Source organism: Peromyscus californicus, unplaced genomic scaffold (assembly GCF_007827085.1).
Source record: "Peromyscus californicus insignis strain IS unplaced genomic scaffold, ASM782708v3 Scaffold_20__1_contigs__length_68692818, whole genome shotgun sequence".
Lineage (NCBI taxonomy): Eukaryota > Metazoa > Chordata > Mammalia > Rodentia > Cricetidae > Peromyscus > Peromyscus californicus.
Window position 1 is genome coordinate 53,534,335 of NW_026294503.1, and position 15,818 is coordinate 53,550,152.

The 15,818-nt window shown below is 44.5% G+C and overlaps 1 protein-coding gene across 3 annotated transcripts in view; it reads left to right on the forward strand.

Annotated features, from left to right (window-relative positions):
- Zbed4 (zinc finger BED-type containing 4) overlaps window positions 1–15,818 on the forward strand; it is a 41,003-nt gene continuing 25,185 nt past the window's right edge. Inside the window, exons 1-3 of one of the 3 annotated variants that reach the window (XM_052748593.1) lie at window positions 1–111; window positions 2,391–2,570; window positions 9,624–9,888. The gene's annotated coding sequence lies outside the window, so the exon portion shown is untranslated. The remainder of the gene's footprint in view (window positions 112–2,390; window positions 2,571–9,623; window positions 9,889–15,818) is intronic. The other 2 variants (XM_052748592.1, XM_052748594.1) reach the window with 2 other exon arrangements.

Below are 15,818 nucleotides of genomic sequence, written 5' to 3' on the forward strand. Positions count from 1 at the left end.
GGCGGCGGGAGGGGCGGCGGGGGCAGACAAAGCGGCTAATGAATGGGCGCGCCCGTCGCGCTGTCCGCAGCCCGCGGGCCCGCGCTGCGCCGCGCGGAGCCGGCGCCTCAGGTGAGTGCGCGCGGGACGCTTCAGCGACGTCTTCGACGGCCGGCGCCGCGCAGGGGTCGGGGACCGCGCCATTGTCCGTGCGCGGCGGGCCGGGCCGGGGCTGCGTCCCGTGGGTGCACCCGGCCGGGCCTCTGACAGCTGCGCCTCGCGCCCCCGTCGGGCCCAGGCCGCGGAGAGGAGCGGCAGCGGGACGCCCCGCGGGATCTTTCATCAGGTGCCCGTCTCCCGCCCCGTCGTGGCACCCCCAAGCCGGTGCCGGTCGGCGCGCGTGTCCAGGAAGGGGCGCCGGCAGCCTGCGCGGTGGTGACACGAGTCGGTGTCACGCTTCTTGGTGCCTTGGCTGTAGCGTGTGCTTCTGGGGCTGACCTACCGAGGCTTTTACGAACACAAAACTTAACTCACGCCTTGGCTCCGCAGCGTCTTCCCGGTCGCAGTACCTGCCGTCATTTTTGTTCCTTTTGTCCTTTTTGGGCGACCCACTCGCCTCTGCTGGGATGGCTGCGGGTCCTCGTTCTGTGTGAAGGTTCTCACGAGGCTCGTGCGCGTCTTTTCAAGTCCCTGCAGCTAGGAGCCTCCGGAGGAGCTTCTGTCGCTGTTGTGGTGTTTGTAAAAAGGGAAGTCATTTGTTTTGAAGTTAATTAGGATAAGATTAAGTGCCGTTTTTAAAAAAAGACACACTTCAGGCTTGGTAAAACCAGTCAGCTATGGCAAGTGCATTCTTGTGACTTTGTAGGAAGAAAGAATTTTTTCCCCTTTATAGCGTGCTGATAAAATTAAGGCTAGGGAAATTTTAGTTTGAGTTTTTTTTAAAAAAAGTGCTAGAGATAATCCAAGTTTCGGGCTTGAGTTAATTCCATACTAACCAGAGTTGAGAGGTAGCTATAAGGTTGACGCTACACCAAAGGTTCTCAATCTGTGGGTCGCGACCCTGTAGGGTCGAACGACCCTTTCACTGGGATCGCTTAAAGACCATCGGAAACCACAGATATTTACATTCTGATTCATAATAGTAGAAAAATTACAGTTACAACGTAGCAATGAAAATAATTTTATGGTTGGGGTCACCACAACATGAGGGACCATATTAAAGGGTCGCAGCATTAGGAAGGTTGAGAACCACTGCTCTACATCCTGAGGGTTTCAGTAGCCAGTCCATGAAGGTATTGATGCTCCCTTCCTGTAATCTATAAACATATCTCTCTTTGTGATTTTTATTTTCAGGAAAAGATATATAACAAAATATTTTGTGAATCTTTAAAAAGTTTCAAAGTCTCAGTGTGCAGGTTGGTTTTTGTCAACTTGACAGAAACATCGTTGGAAGAGGGAATTTAAAATTTTTTTTTTTTTAAATGTTGGGTCCCCTGGAACTGGAGTTAAGAAAGTTGTGAGCTGTCATATGGGTTTTGGGAATTGAACCCAGGTCCTCTAGAAGAACTCTTAATCACTGAGCCACCTCTCTAGCCCCCAGAAGTGGGAGTCTTAATTGAGAAAATGCCTCCTTAAAATTGGCATGTAGGTAAGTCTGGCATTTTTTGATTAATGATCAATATAGGCAAGTCATGCCCAGGAAGATGGGGAGTGATGTGGTATGCCACCCCTAGGCAGGTGGTCTTGGGTGGTATAAAAAAGCAGGCTGAGCAAACCCTGAGAAACAAGCCAGTAAGCAGTGCTCCACGGCTTCTGCCTCCAGGTTCCTGCTCTGACTTCCCTCAGTGTAGACTGTTACTTGGAAGTGTAAGATGCAATAAACCCTTTCCTTCCCAAGTTGCTTTTGGTCATGGTGTTTGTCATGGCAATAGAAAGCCTAAGACACTCACTCTTTTAGGTAGGTATGCAATCTCCTACGTTGAAAGAAAGCAAGAGACTGGAGAGATGGCTCAGAGGTTAAGAGCAGTGGCTGTTCTTCCAGAGGACCCAGGTTCAATTCCCAGCACCCACGTGGCAGTTCACACCTGTCTGTAACTCCATTTCCAGGGCTTCTGACACAGTCACACAGACATACATGCAGGCAAAACACCAGCGAACATAAAGTAAAAATAAATTTAAAAAAAGGAAAGAAAGCTCTTAGTTCATTTGACAAGGGTTACACAAGTGTGTCCCTGACCAGTTAATCCCTTACTGTGGTGACCGATGTTTTGGTGATCGAAAACTCTTTGATGTTGGTACATACACGGAGAGTCCCTAACACCTTTGAAAGGGTTTTTAGGAAATTATGAGGGGAGTATATGAGAGCTCATGTATAGTATTTGTTCAGTGAAAACAATGTGTATGTGTTTCAGGTCTCTGGTGGGTCTAGAGTTTGGAAAGAGAGAACTGGGCAGTGAAGCTCCAGAACCATGGAGACAGTAAGGCCATGGTCACTGCCTCCGCCTCTTCACTTCATATCTGCGTTTTCTATGTGCCTGGCTTCAAATACTTTAGTTTTGACTTCTGGTTGACCTGATGAGAGGAAGGAGTAGGTAAGTGACTCTTTTCTTGGCCACCAACTGGTTAGCCCTGTGGTGGAGCCATCTGGGGCTAGAGGCCTAGCCACTAACCAGAGGCTCTTCCAACCAGCATTGTTTCCTTCTGCACATCTGCACAGACCCATTTAGAGTCACCTCTGTCACCCTTCTCATTTGTCACTCTTTGAGGATGCTGTTGTAGGGATTTGTAGTTCCTGCAGGTGTTCTGTATGTTACTGAATGTAGCTGCAAGAGTCTCAGTGTGTCCTTACCCTTCCTGACCTTCCTGATATCTGGGAAGTGCAGCAGCTCCCCAGGCTGTCATCCTCCAGGCCACTTTTTATTTCACGTGCATTGGTGTTTTGCCTGCATGTGTCTGTGTGAAGGTGTCAGATCCCTTGGAACTGGAGTTACAGGCAGTTATGAGCTGCCATGTGGGTGCTGGGAATTGAAACCTGGTCCTCTGGAAAAGCAGCCAGTGCTCTTAACTGCTGAACCATCTCTATAGCCTTCTTGCCCTACTTTTTAGTGTCTAGGCTTTTCTTTATCCTGGAATATGCCTGTAATTGGAGTCCTAGGCCAGAGTCCCAACTCCAGGTTTCGGCATACCAGGTCCAGCCACTCATCCCTGAAGAAAGCAAACAAGTCAGGCATGATGGCACACACCTTTGATCCTTTAATCCCAGCACTCAGGAGGCAGAGGCAAGCAGGTGTCTGAGTTCAAGGCCAGCCTGGTCTGCAGAACTGGTTTCAGGACAGTCAGGGCTACCCGGAGAAACCCTGTTGCAGGTGGGGAGTGCAAACAGAAGTGTGAGAGGGCACGAAAAAGTATAATCAAAACAACCATTAGGGGAGATGAAAAGTGTTTAAGCCCATCTTCGGGGCATGACATGAGCTGTAAGTTTAAACAGAATTAGGTAGGGGCAAGAGAGATGTATAATTAAGTAGTCTTGGTCACAGTGTGGTCTGGTTGATCATTATCTCAGTTCTGGTTCTTCAAGGTGGTAAGAAGACAGTCCAGTTACTCTGAGATGAGTATTCCTGCTGGGGGGTGATCTCATCATGAGGTGATGTATCTGTGGGGTTTAGGACAACTGGAGACTTAAGGTGCCTTCTGTGGGTTTGGGATAGGACATTGTCAAAACTGACAGTAAGATACCTCAGTTACTCTTTGTGCCTTCAACCTTGAAGGAACAGGAAATGGATTGGCTGTCATCAGCTTGTAGACGAGACTCCTTGAGGATATGGCATAGCTACAGTCAGAGTTAAACAGGTGAGGGACCCAGAGTCTCAAGACAGGAGACATGCAGAAAGAGGCCAGGAATGCCAGGCTTTTTGTTTGTTTGTTTTTGTTTTTCGAGACAGGGTTTCTCTGTGTAGTTTTGGTGCCTGTCCTGGATCTTGCTCTATAGACCAGGCTGGCCTCGAACTCACAGAGATCCGCCTGGCTCTGCCTCCTGAGTGCTGGGACCAAAGGCGTGCGCCACCACCGCCTGAATGCCAGGCTTTTGTCTGCATTTAGTTATCATGTGGTCCCAGGTGAGGAGTTGTTGCTTTTTAGCAAAAGTGATTTCAAAGTACTTGTTAATAGCAAGTTATTTCCTTGCTAATCATATTTTAATTTTTTTTTTATTATTGTTGTGTGCATGATGGGGTGGTGCATGTGCCACAGAACAGGACACATGTGGAGGTCAGAAGATAGTAGAGGCAGTTTTCTCCTTCCACCATTATGTGTATTCCAGGGATCCAACTTGGATTGTCTGGTTTGTGTGGCAGGCACCTTTACCCACAGAGCCATCTCAACAGCCCATCTTGCTAATTATTTCTAATTTTTAAAATTTTTTTTAAAATTTTTTGTAGTGCTGGGGATTGATCTCTGGGCCTTGGACCCGCTAGGCAAGCGCTCTACCACTGATCTACACTCAATACATAGCCTTCTTGCTAATTATTTGATATATGCTTTTAGTAGTTCAAATTTTGGAGGGTATTGCTAGGAATAGTAAAACTTTTCCTGTTTCTGAGGAAGAGGACATCTGGAGAGACGGAAGAACTTCCCTGCCTCGTGGGCCATTCTTGCCTCTTCCCTGTACCTGGTACTGCACTACCTGCTATAATAGTGGTGTCTTCATAAATTCCTGTTCCCAGAGAATTTTATAATTTTATAATGGTGGTAGGGATCTATATTGAGAAAAGGGCCCTCCCTGTACCTGGGTACATCTTTTGTTCCCAGCTCTTGAGGGAAGAGGCTGAGGCCAGAGGTTTGTTTGAACACAGAAGTTCAAAGCCAGTCTGTACAAAATATTGAGATGCTATCTCTAAAATAAGAAAATAAGGAGCTCCAATTCCCAAGTAGTTTTCTAAGGAAGATTAGACAGTTAAGGGCAGACTTGTTGCTGTGTGTTCTGTCTGAGAGTGTGCTATGAAGTGCTTCTGGCTCATTTGAGGGCATCTCTGAGGGGCGGTGCCGGGGGCGGGGTGTGTGTGTGTGTGTGTGTGTCCTGCCTTCAGGGTCTAGAGCCCGTCAGCTGTAGCTTCCTCCCCACTTCTTTTTTTTTTTTTTTTTTTTTTTTTTTTTTGGTTTTTCGAGACAGGGTTTCTCTGTGTAGCTTTGCGCCTTTCCTGGGACTCACTTGGTAGCCCAGGCTGGCCTCGAACTCACAGAGATCCGCCTGGCTCTGCCTCCCGAGTGCTGGGATTAAAGGCGTGCGCCACCACCGCCCGGCTTCCTCCCCACTTCTTTAGGGATATGCTTTGGGAAGTCAGTGGCCACACAATTTAAATGACTTGGTTGGTGTGAAAATGCTGGGACAAAAGTCCAACAAGGGACGAGTTCTGCTTACAGCTTCTCCCATGTGAGGGCCTCCCAGCAGCTGTGGCCCAGGTTTCTCTTTCTCTTTTGTACAGCGTCTACACTAGCAGCAGCAGTAAGCCTGTTTTTCTTTGCTGTCCTACAAGGGTGCTGTCGTGATTGCCATAGCTACTACTTCCTGATCTGGGGTCCCTTGGCTTGGTGAACCAGCAACCCCAGATTTGCATTGTTTAACTGCATTACCTCTGAAGATACTGTGAACAGTTGACTTTTCGTCTAAAGCAGCCATCATGGCTGCTCACTAAGTGTCACCTTATGGTCTCTTCTCCATCTGTCAGTCACAGGAATGTGGCTCTCTTTGGCCACTGCTGTATCATGAAAGCCACATTCACATCCTGTGAAGGACATTTAAAGATTTCCAGCGACTTTCAGCCGAAACTGTGGCTTAGGCCTGTCACTGGTGACTGCTTAGATCATAAAGGGTAGTTGGTGAAGATGCTAGTGTTAAGTTCAGGGGAAATACAAAAAGAGCAACCAGAAAAATCCAGGCTTGTGGTATGTGACCCAGAACATTTCAGGGACTAAACAGGGACCAAGTGACCTCAATGTGGGCTGTTTGCTTACTGTGGAATGTGCTTTGTTTCCAAGGTAGCCTTATCAGGGTTTCTGACCATGTCTTGTGGAAATAACTGGTTCTAGATTTCTGAAGTTTAACTCTTTGTAGCTTTGCGCTTCCCATCTCAGCATAGTCTCAGTGGTTATAGTTGTCATCTAGATAGGCCCAGTGACTCTATGGCATTTGTGGCATTAAGGCTATTGATGGTGTTGCTTCCCCTAGAATATGTTAGTTTTGCAGAACGCCTAGTAGATTAAAGTTGCCCTCGGGTATGGGCCAGGTTTTATTTAAGATCTTTGGAAACGAAGACCCCCTATGTGTCTTTGATAGCTCTGTGAGGACTTGTAAAGTCCCGTTGAAGACAGATGTTTCTTTTTTGTTGTTGCTGTTGTTTTTTGTTTTTGATTTATGTTGTGGAGTTTCTGAACTGCAGAGTTGGTGCTCCTTGATGTCCCATCTCTAGATGGGACCCTCAGGGTGCCAGCTGTCTCCTCTGTGGGCTTACAAACTTTTTGGAGGAAATTGTGGGTGTTAGAAGTATTCTTTTCTCTCCACTCCATTTCCATCACAGATAGCCTAAGAAATGAGAAGCCCTGGTATCATCCAGTGGCCAGTCTGTAGTTAAGTTCCCACTTGCCTTGAGTAGTTGTTTCTTCCAGACCAGAATCCTGTATCTTGGTTAGTATTGTGTCTGTTCTTCTGCCTCTGTATAGACCTTGTGACCTGGCATTTGGAGACTTCAGTGAGTGTAGGTGGCATGTTTGGACACATGGCTTGGGTGATGGAATATTCTTTGGTAGCCAACCCACAGGAAGGAGTCCAGCTTTGATCACAGCCTGCCCTCTACCACTTCATCACTCAGTGCAGCATGTCTGTGCAGTTGTCAGCATATCCTGCGGGTAGCAGACCTTCCCTGTGGGTTCCAGTCTTGCTGTGGAGAGTTCTTGTTGCCGAAGATGTCCTGTGTGCTCTTTATTTGGGGAGCATGGTCTTTTAGGTCTAACTAATCCTAGTATGGGGTTGCTAGGTGGAAGGGTAAATGTCATTCTGGTAAGAGCTTCTACATTCCCTCTTGTAGGCTTGTTTGACCTATATGAGAGCCTTAACCATAAAGGGCACTGTAGCTAGAGTTTTTCTGGTCCTGCCTGGCCCACAGTCAGGACAAGTCTCTCTCACCCGCCAGTCCCACAGCCACTCAGACCCAACCAAGTAAACACAAAGAGACTTATATTACTTATAAACTGATTGGCCATGGCAGGCTTCTTGCTAACTGTTCTTATATCTTAAATTAACCCATTTCTATTAATCTATAAGTTGCCACTTAGCTCATGGCTTACCCGTATCTTAACATCTGCTTCTCATCATGGTGGCTGGCAGCGTCTCTCTGCCTCAGCCTTCCACTTCCCACAATTCTCCTCTCTGTTTGTCCCACCTATCCTATACTTCCTGCCTGGGTACTGGCCAATCAGTGTTTTATTTATCGATCAGTCATAGCAACATATATTCACAACATACAGGACATCCCACAGCAGGGCACTCTCGTGTGTGTGGAGTTTTGGCAGAATGCTGCTGTTGAGAAATAGTATTTTAAAATGGTTTTCATTTAATATGTTACAATTTGAATGTGAAAAAGGAAAAGTTAATGCTGCCCCATGTTGGCTATATCAGGTAGTCAAAGCAGTTGAGTTGACTAAATGCAAGTGGGTGGTTGTGTTAGGAAATCACTGAGTGATCCCCACTGAAAGGGGGAGTGTCATCCTCATTGCGCACTTGTGCATAGCAAAGCTTTCATTAGAAAGCAACATTTTCTCCCAAATCAGAACATATGTCTTAAATTGAGATAGTTCCATGCCATGCTGTCTAAACTGTGGAAAGGATCCTTTGAACCAATTACTTTAAAATTTAGGAGGTTTTGTTTGGTTTGGTTTGGTTTTTCCAAGACAGGGTTTCTCCGTGTAGCTCTGTAGACCAGTCTGCCCTCCCCCACCCCCATTAAAGGTGGGCACCACCATTGCCTGGCTAAATTTAGGACTTTTATATTTGAAACTGAAAAATACAAAATACTAGAAAATTTGTTTTGGTGGTTTTTTTTTTTTTTTTTTTTTTTTTTTTTTTTTTTTTTTTTTTTGGTTTTTCGAGACAGGGTTTCTCTGTGCAGCTTTGCGCCTTTCCTGGGACTCACTTGGTACTTGGTAGCCCAGGCTGGCCTCGAACTCACAGAGATCCGCCTGGCTCTGCCTCCCGAGTGTTGGGATTAAAGGCGTGTGCCACCACCGCCCGGCTTTTTTTTTTGGTTTTTTGAGACAGGGTTTCTCTGTGTAGTTTTGTGCCTTTCCTAGATCTCGCTCTGTAGACCAGGCTGGCCTTGAACTCACAAAGATCCACCTGCCTCTGCCTCCCGAGTGCTGGGATTAAAGGCGTGCGCCACCCCCACCCCCCCCACCCCCCGGCAAAAATTTGTATTTTTTTTTAAGAATTGTATTTTATGTGCATTGATATTTTGCCTGCATGTATGTCTCTGTGAGGGTGTCACATCTGGGAGTTGCAGACAGTTGTAAGCTGCCATGTGGGTGCTGGGAATTGAACCAAGGTCATCTGGTAGAACAGCCAGTGGTCTTAACTGCTGAGCCGTCTGTCCAGCACCAAAAATTTGTATTTTTGAGTGCTCCCTTTCTGCCTCGTCTTTCCCTTTGTTCTTACCCTGCTCAAGCTCAAGTGCGGCAATATTTTCCACATCAAATGACTAGTCCTGGGTCAGAGGGTGGCTCTTGAGCTGGAGAGGGCTAAAGGACTGGGTCTGTTCTGGAAGGAACCTTTGTTTGTCATTGATGATCTTACTTTATATGTATGCCTCATGGAGAGAGAGAATACTTGTATGTGCAAGTGCATGCATTTGTGCATGGAGACCAGAGGAACATGTCAGATGTTCTGCTGTAACTCTACAGTATTACTTTACAATAGGATCTCTTGTTCAACCTGGAGCTAGGCTGGTGGGCAGCAAGGCTCAGCACTTCTCTTGTTTCTACCCTCCACAGTTCTGAGGTTACAGGGATGTGTGTTGCCATACTTGGCATTTTACATAAGTGCTGAGGATTCAAACTCAGGCCCCCATACTTTGGTAGCAAGTGTCTTATCCACTGAGCCATCTTCCCAGCCCTTAGTTTCATTTTAAACTGATTTTTATTTCCTGGAGAATAAAATGAGTGCTATGGAATAGATGCTGGCTCTGAATGCCATCCTCCTGGGAACTTTCATCTTTCAAGATCAAAGTGTCACCCCTACAGTCTTGGGATAGGTAGATTTTTTTCCCCCTATATCAGTTTTATTTAAAACACAAATAAGTATTTCTCTTTCGGTAATGGCAAATGGTTCAAATAATATTGAACGAATCACTGACTAATACAGGGCATTAAATATAAACAGACTTTCTTTTAAAGCAAAAGAATAGAGGTTATATACAAAAGGGACCTACAATCTATAGGCCAATTCAAAAAAGAAAATGTGTTTATAAAATGTGTGGTGAAAGCAGAACATTCCACCCCTGCTTTGGAGAAGGGCTATCTTCCATCATTCAGTCAGTCAGCTGAAGATGGATTGGTACAAGTGTCTATACATAAATTTCAAGTCATTTTTGCATGTGCAGAATCATCCAGATCTTCCCAGCCTGGAGGGCAGTCCTGTGGCTTTCTTCCTTTCCCATATTGCCAACAAGGCTACATGAACTTCAACTCTTGATGAGCCGCTTACAACAACAGTTCCTTAGGAGCCAACGTGACGACGACGGGCGGTCCAGGATTTCCCTGGGAGAAACAAACTGGCCGCCTACACAAAGTTTCACAATGAACAAGTCTTTCTTTCCGCCTTCCAATTCTGTACAGTGTCTCATTTCAAGACTATGACCCTCATCAGTAAGTAGATTCTTCTTCACATATGTGTGACAATGTTGTAGAGCCACAGGAGTCTGGTGCAGCAAAAACCAAAACTAATGTGCTTCCCCCCTCCTCCCTTTTTGATTTGAGGCCGAAGTAGCATTAAAAAAAAAGTTTTCTTAAAAAGATGACAAAAACTAAAATTTTGCTATTTATGGTTATAAAATGTTGAAAGTAATGGGGCTGGAGAGTTGGCTCAGTGGTTAAGAGCATAGCTGGGAGGTGGTGGCGCACGCCTTTAATCCCAGCACTTGGGAGGCAGAGACAGGCAGATCTCAGTGAGTTCAAGGCCAGCCTGGTCTACAAAGTGGGATCCAGGACTGTTACAAAGAGAAACCCTGTCTCCAAAAAGAAAAAAAAGGAAGATTAAAGCAGTGTCCCTCCCACACTTATTTAGAAGAGTCTGTCTCAGTGCTCTACATTGTTGCTACCAGTTTCTTGGGTACCATTGTTTGAATAGTTTGGTAGCCAAAAGGAGGTTCACAACTGTCTCTTTAGAATATCTTCCTTCCTGCCAGCTCCATTTCCTTACTCTTTGTTTTCATACTTCAGTCTCATGGTGAAATAATGCCTGTGTCTGAAACAGATATAGACACAATTTAAGTAGGATCTACTGTTAGGGTGTCAGGTAACCCTGTGTAAGAACCATTTCTCCAAAACAACTTTTCTTTTGTCTTTTTTTGGGGGAGGGTGGGGGTGGGCAGGACTTCACTATATAACCCTGGCTGGTCTGGAACTCTGTGTAGACCAACCTAGCCTGGAACTCCACCTGCCTCTACCTCCCAAGTGCTTGATTTAAAGGCATGCACCACCGTGCCCAGTTTTCTGTAACTTGGCTCTAGTCACTTTTGGAAGTGGTTCCTTTTGTTGTTGGCTTTGAAATAGGGTCTCTGTATGGGCCTAGGCTTACCTCAAACTTGAGATTCTCCTGCTGCAGCCTCCCAAATGCTGAGATCATAGGCAAGGACCATCATGCTCAGCAGATGTTGGTTTTATCCTGACAACTTCCCCACCTTGTCTCTGAAAACTACTCCTGTGAAAACACCACCGCTTAACCATCTGGTGGTTTTATCTCAGCTGCCCCTCATTGCCAGAGTGGGGTCTGTCCTGCTTGGTCTGGTCTGATCCCATGTTGTTGGGTAAGGAGTAAGTGAGTGATGTTAAGACGTTAGTGCCGATAAAAATCTTCACGTACAATTTTAACCAACTAAGCGGTTTAGAAGGAGTGGCTCTCAGGTCGGGCTGTCTTGGAGTCTGTTCTTCTGCTTTAACTCTGCCTGTTCTGTGGGCAGTGGGACTGTCGAGATGGCCAAGGGGTAAAGGCACTTGTTGCCAAGCCTGGCAACTTGAGTTCAATCCTAGGCCTCACATGTTGGAAGGAGAAAACTGCCTCCTCTGATGTCCATATATAGTCAGGTGCACATACACGCACAGTACATGTAATAAATTTTTTTTGTTTTGTTTTGTTTTCATTTTTTGAGACAGGATTTCTCTGTGTAGCCCTGGTGTCCTGGAACTCGCTCTGTAGACCAGGCTGGCCTCAAATTCAGATTCACCTGCCTCTGCCTCCCAAGTGCTGGGATTAAAGGGGTGTGCCACCACCACCCTGAAATAAAAATAAAAAAAGTTTTTTCAAGGGGCCAGTGAGATGGCTCATAAGGTAAGGGTGTTTGCCACCAAGCCTGACAGCTGAAGTTTATTCCTAGAAACCGTGTAGTAGGAGAGGACCAACTCCTGCAAGTTGTCTTCTGACCTGCCTGTGGAAGCATGAATACACATGCAAATAAATGTATATTTAAAATGAAAGAAAAAAAACATTGCTCAGGTTCTCTTGCTAGAAGTTGTACCTCTGTAGAACGTTCACAGACAACAATTAGAAAGATTTACAAAAACACAATCAACAAGAGCAAACATTTAAAGGAAACTGTTTTGAAAATTAAGTACTGCTTTACGGATGTGCTTGCTGGGTGGCAAATGTCCAGTGTCTTCAAAATTATTAGGCAGTGTTTGGGGTGCATGGTGTTGGGACATGTCTAGTGATCTTTGCTTAGAGAATAGTCATAATACAATTAGGAACCCATGAATAGGCCTGGGGAAGGTTAGCACCACTGAGAATTCTAGTTTGGAGGACACCAGCTTGGTAAAATATTCTGCTAAGCTTTGCATTTTAGGAAACTTGTGTAATACAATAAACACAATAGCTAGCAGCACTGTGAAGTGCTTTGTACAGCCAGATGGGTGGTAGCAAACGCCTTTGTGGTGATACTGTGTTCCCCAAAATATTGTGCACCCTAATAAACTTATCTGGGGTCAGAGAACCAAACAGCCACTAGATACAAAGGCCAGAAAGTGGTGGTGGCACACACCCTTTTAATCGTAGCATTCCGAAGGTAGACATCCATCCTGATCTCTGTGAGTTCAAAGCCACACTGGAAACAGCCAGGCATGGTGACTCACGCCTTTAATCCCAGGAAGTGATGGCAGAAAGCAGAAAGGTATATAAGTATATAAGGCATGAAAACCAGGAACTAGAGCTGGTTAAGCTTTTAGGCTTTTGAGCAGCAGTTAAGCTGAGATCCATTTGGATGAGAACACAGAGTTTTCCAGTCAGAGGAAACAGGATCATCTGAGGAATTGGCGAGGTGAGGTTAGCTGTGGCTGATTCTGTCTCTCTGATCTTCCAGCGTTCACCCCAATACCTGGCTCCAGATTTGTTTTTATTAATAAGCCCTTTTAAGATTCATGCTATATCTAGGTATTTATTGCTTACATATATTGTATATAGTTATTGTACTTGTTGTATATAGTTTTTCTTATATTAGTTATAACTTTTTCCTTTTTTCTTTTTATTAGAATAGAAGGAGGAAATATGGTGATATTTTATTTGTGCTGAAATGTGATTTTATTTGTATGTTAATAAAGTTGCCTGGGGATCAGAGCTAAGAGCAAGCCATTAAGCAGAAGTCTGGTAGTGGTAGCACATGCCCTTAATCCCTGATCACATGGCAGACAGAATCTCTGTGTGTTCAAGGACACAGCCAGCATGGAGACACACGCCTTTAATCTCAGTATCAACCATAGAGACCTGGAGGTCTGTATAGACAGGCAGTGATATATATAGTCATGTGGTTGGGTTTACAACCAATGAGAAGGCAGAACAGAAAGGCAATTAAAAATACAGATATACAGGAAGTAGGTCTCTTTCTCAGGGGAAGGACGCCAGTCACTGGTAAGCTAAAGGCAATTCGCTAGTGCTCTGACCTCTTGGGCTTTTAACTCTGTATTTGGCTCTGTGTTTCTTATTTAATAAGACTGTTTAGAATTACATCTACACGCCTTTAATCCCAGCACTTGGGAGGTAGGGGCAGGTGGATCTCTGGCCTGGTCTACAGAGCAAGTTCCAGGACAGCCAGGGCTACACAGAGAAACCCTGTCTCAAACACCACCACCACCTAAATAAAACCATAAAATATCTTAACATAGCCAGGTGATGGCACACGCCTTTAATCCCAGCACTTGGGAGGCAGAGACAGGCAGATCTCTTAGTTCAAGGCCAGCTTGGTCTACAAAGTGAGTTCCAGGACAGACTCCAAAGCTACAGAGAAACAATGTCTCGAAAAACAAACAAACAAACAAACAAATAAAAATTTAACACAAAGCTGGAGAGATAGTTCTGCTGTTAAGAGGATATACTGCTTTTTTTTTTTTTTTTTTTTTTTTTTTGAGACAGGGTTTCTCTGTGTAGCTTTGCACCTTTCCTGGAACTCACTTGGTAGTCCAGGCTAGCCTCGAACTCACAGAGATCCGCCTGGGCCGGATATACTGCTTTTGTAGAAGACTGGCGTTCAACTTCCCAGCACCTCACAATCCAACTTCAAAGGATCTTATGCCATCTTCTGGCCTCCATGGGCTACTGCAGTCACATGCATATACTCCCATATAGACACAATTAAAAAATATTCTTGCCAGGCATGGAGGAGGCATGTGCTTTTAAGATGCTCAGGATGTAGAGGCAGGTGGTTCAAAGACAGCCTTGCCTACATAGGGAATTCCAGGCCAGTCATGGCTACATAGTAAGATCCCGCCTAAACATAAACAAACAAATAAATAAAATCTTTAAGCAGATACTTAGCTGAACCTTGACCTTGTAAAGATATGTCTCTAAGTAGTCAATTCTGTAAGAATCAGCTAAAAATGAGGCTGGGGTGGTATCTCAGTGGTTAAGAACACTGGCTGTTTTTCCAGAGGACTTGGGTTTGATCCCCAGCACCCACATAGCAGCTTACAACTGTCCAGCTTCAGTCCCAGGGTATCCAACACTCTCTTCTGGCTTCCAGGGCCACTGCACATACCACACATGGTGCACAGACATACATGCAGGCAAAACACTCATGCACACGAAATAATAATTTTAAAAATCTGCAGAAAATAAGCAATTATGTTAATAATTAAAGCCTTCATGATTTTTCAACATGTATACCCAGTAAGTTATTAAAATATTCACTGTCATTATGTACAACAAAATGTTAGCATTTATCTCAAAATTCCATCTCTACATTGACATGTACACACACATATACACATATTTCATATGGACCACAGTATTTGCATACAGACAATCTGAAAATTAATTTTAAAAGTTTACATTTTTAAGTATGCCTAGCAAAATGTAATTTTTATGCATTTAGAAAAAGCATTAAAAGTTTTATTACTGCACTTATTTGTGTCTGTGTGTGGGAGCACACATACCCTTGGAAAGGTCTGAGGACAACTGGTGGGAGCTGTCTCTGCTTCCACCCTAGAACTCAGGTTGTCAAGTTTGGCAGTAAGCACTGTTATTAACTGCTAAACCACCTCACAGGCCCAGCCAAAGCGTTTTTACAGCCTAATTTTCTGTTACCCTTCCCTGCTAAAAATAAATAAAATCCAGTTTCTTCGTAGAATCTGTTTTGGAAGAAAATTTTATTAAAACTCTTTTTTTTTTTCTCTCTCTCTCGAGACAGGGTTTCTCTGTGTAGTTTTGGAGCCTGTCCTGGATCTCTGTAGACCAGGCTGACCTTGAACTCACAGATATCTGACTGGCTCTGCCTCATGAGTGCTGGGATTAAAAGTGTGCACCACCACCGCCCGGCTGAGTTATAAAATTTAATAATGTCTATAGAGGCCGGGGCAGTGGTGGCCCACGCCTTAAGTCCCAGCTCTCGGGAGGCAGAGCCAGGTGGATCTCTGTGAGTTCAAGGCCAGGCTGGTCTACAGAGTGAGGTCCAGGACAGGCACTAAAACTACACAGAGAAACCCTGTCTTGAAAAAAACAATAAATAAATAAATAAATAAATTAATTAATTAAATAAAAAATTATAACTTAACAAAATTGTTATCTTGGTGCCAATGAATGTTTCTTAAATAAACTCTGCTTTCAGTAAAATATTTTAGATGTCTGTTGACTATAAATAATTGTTTTAGGAGAACATTTACATCTCTTGAATCTTGAAACAAGATTTTTTTTTCTCAGCCTCAGTTTCCAGAATTGACATTTGGCGCCATCCCCAAACCATTCCACCTGAAAGAAAGCTGAAAATTACCATTTCCGTTAACATTTTAGTTAGGCCTGCCTCTGGTAAAGTCCTCATAGCCAGTTTCTTCAGTCCCCAGATCTATAGTTAATCGTTAATTATTTTCAGAGGAAGAGGAAAACAAAGAGAGGCCAAAGCTCCCCTATATTAACAGTCCAGAAGTCATTCCCAAATTCCCTCATGCACTCAGAACTACATTTAAATCAGGCATGCCAAGAACAGTGATTTCCGTATGTGATAAGTTCAAAAATGGAAAAAGAAGTGGGCAGGGGTTTGCTGCTCAGTTATTTTCAGGAACTTTCCAGGACAATTAATTTTTTCTCATAAGTTGTTAAC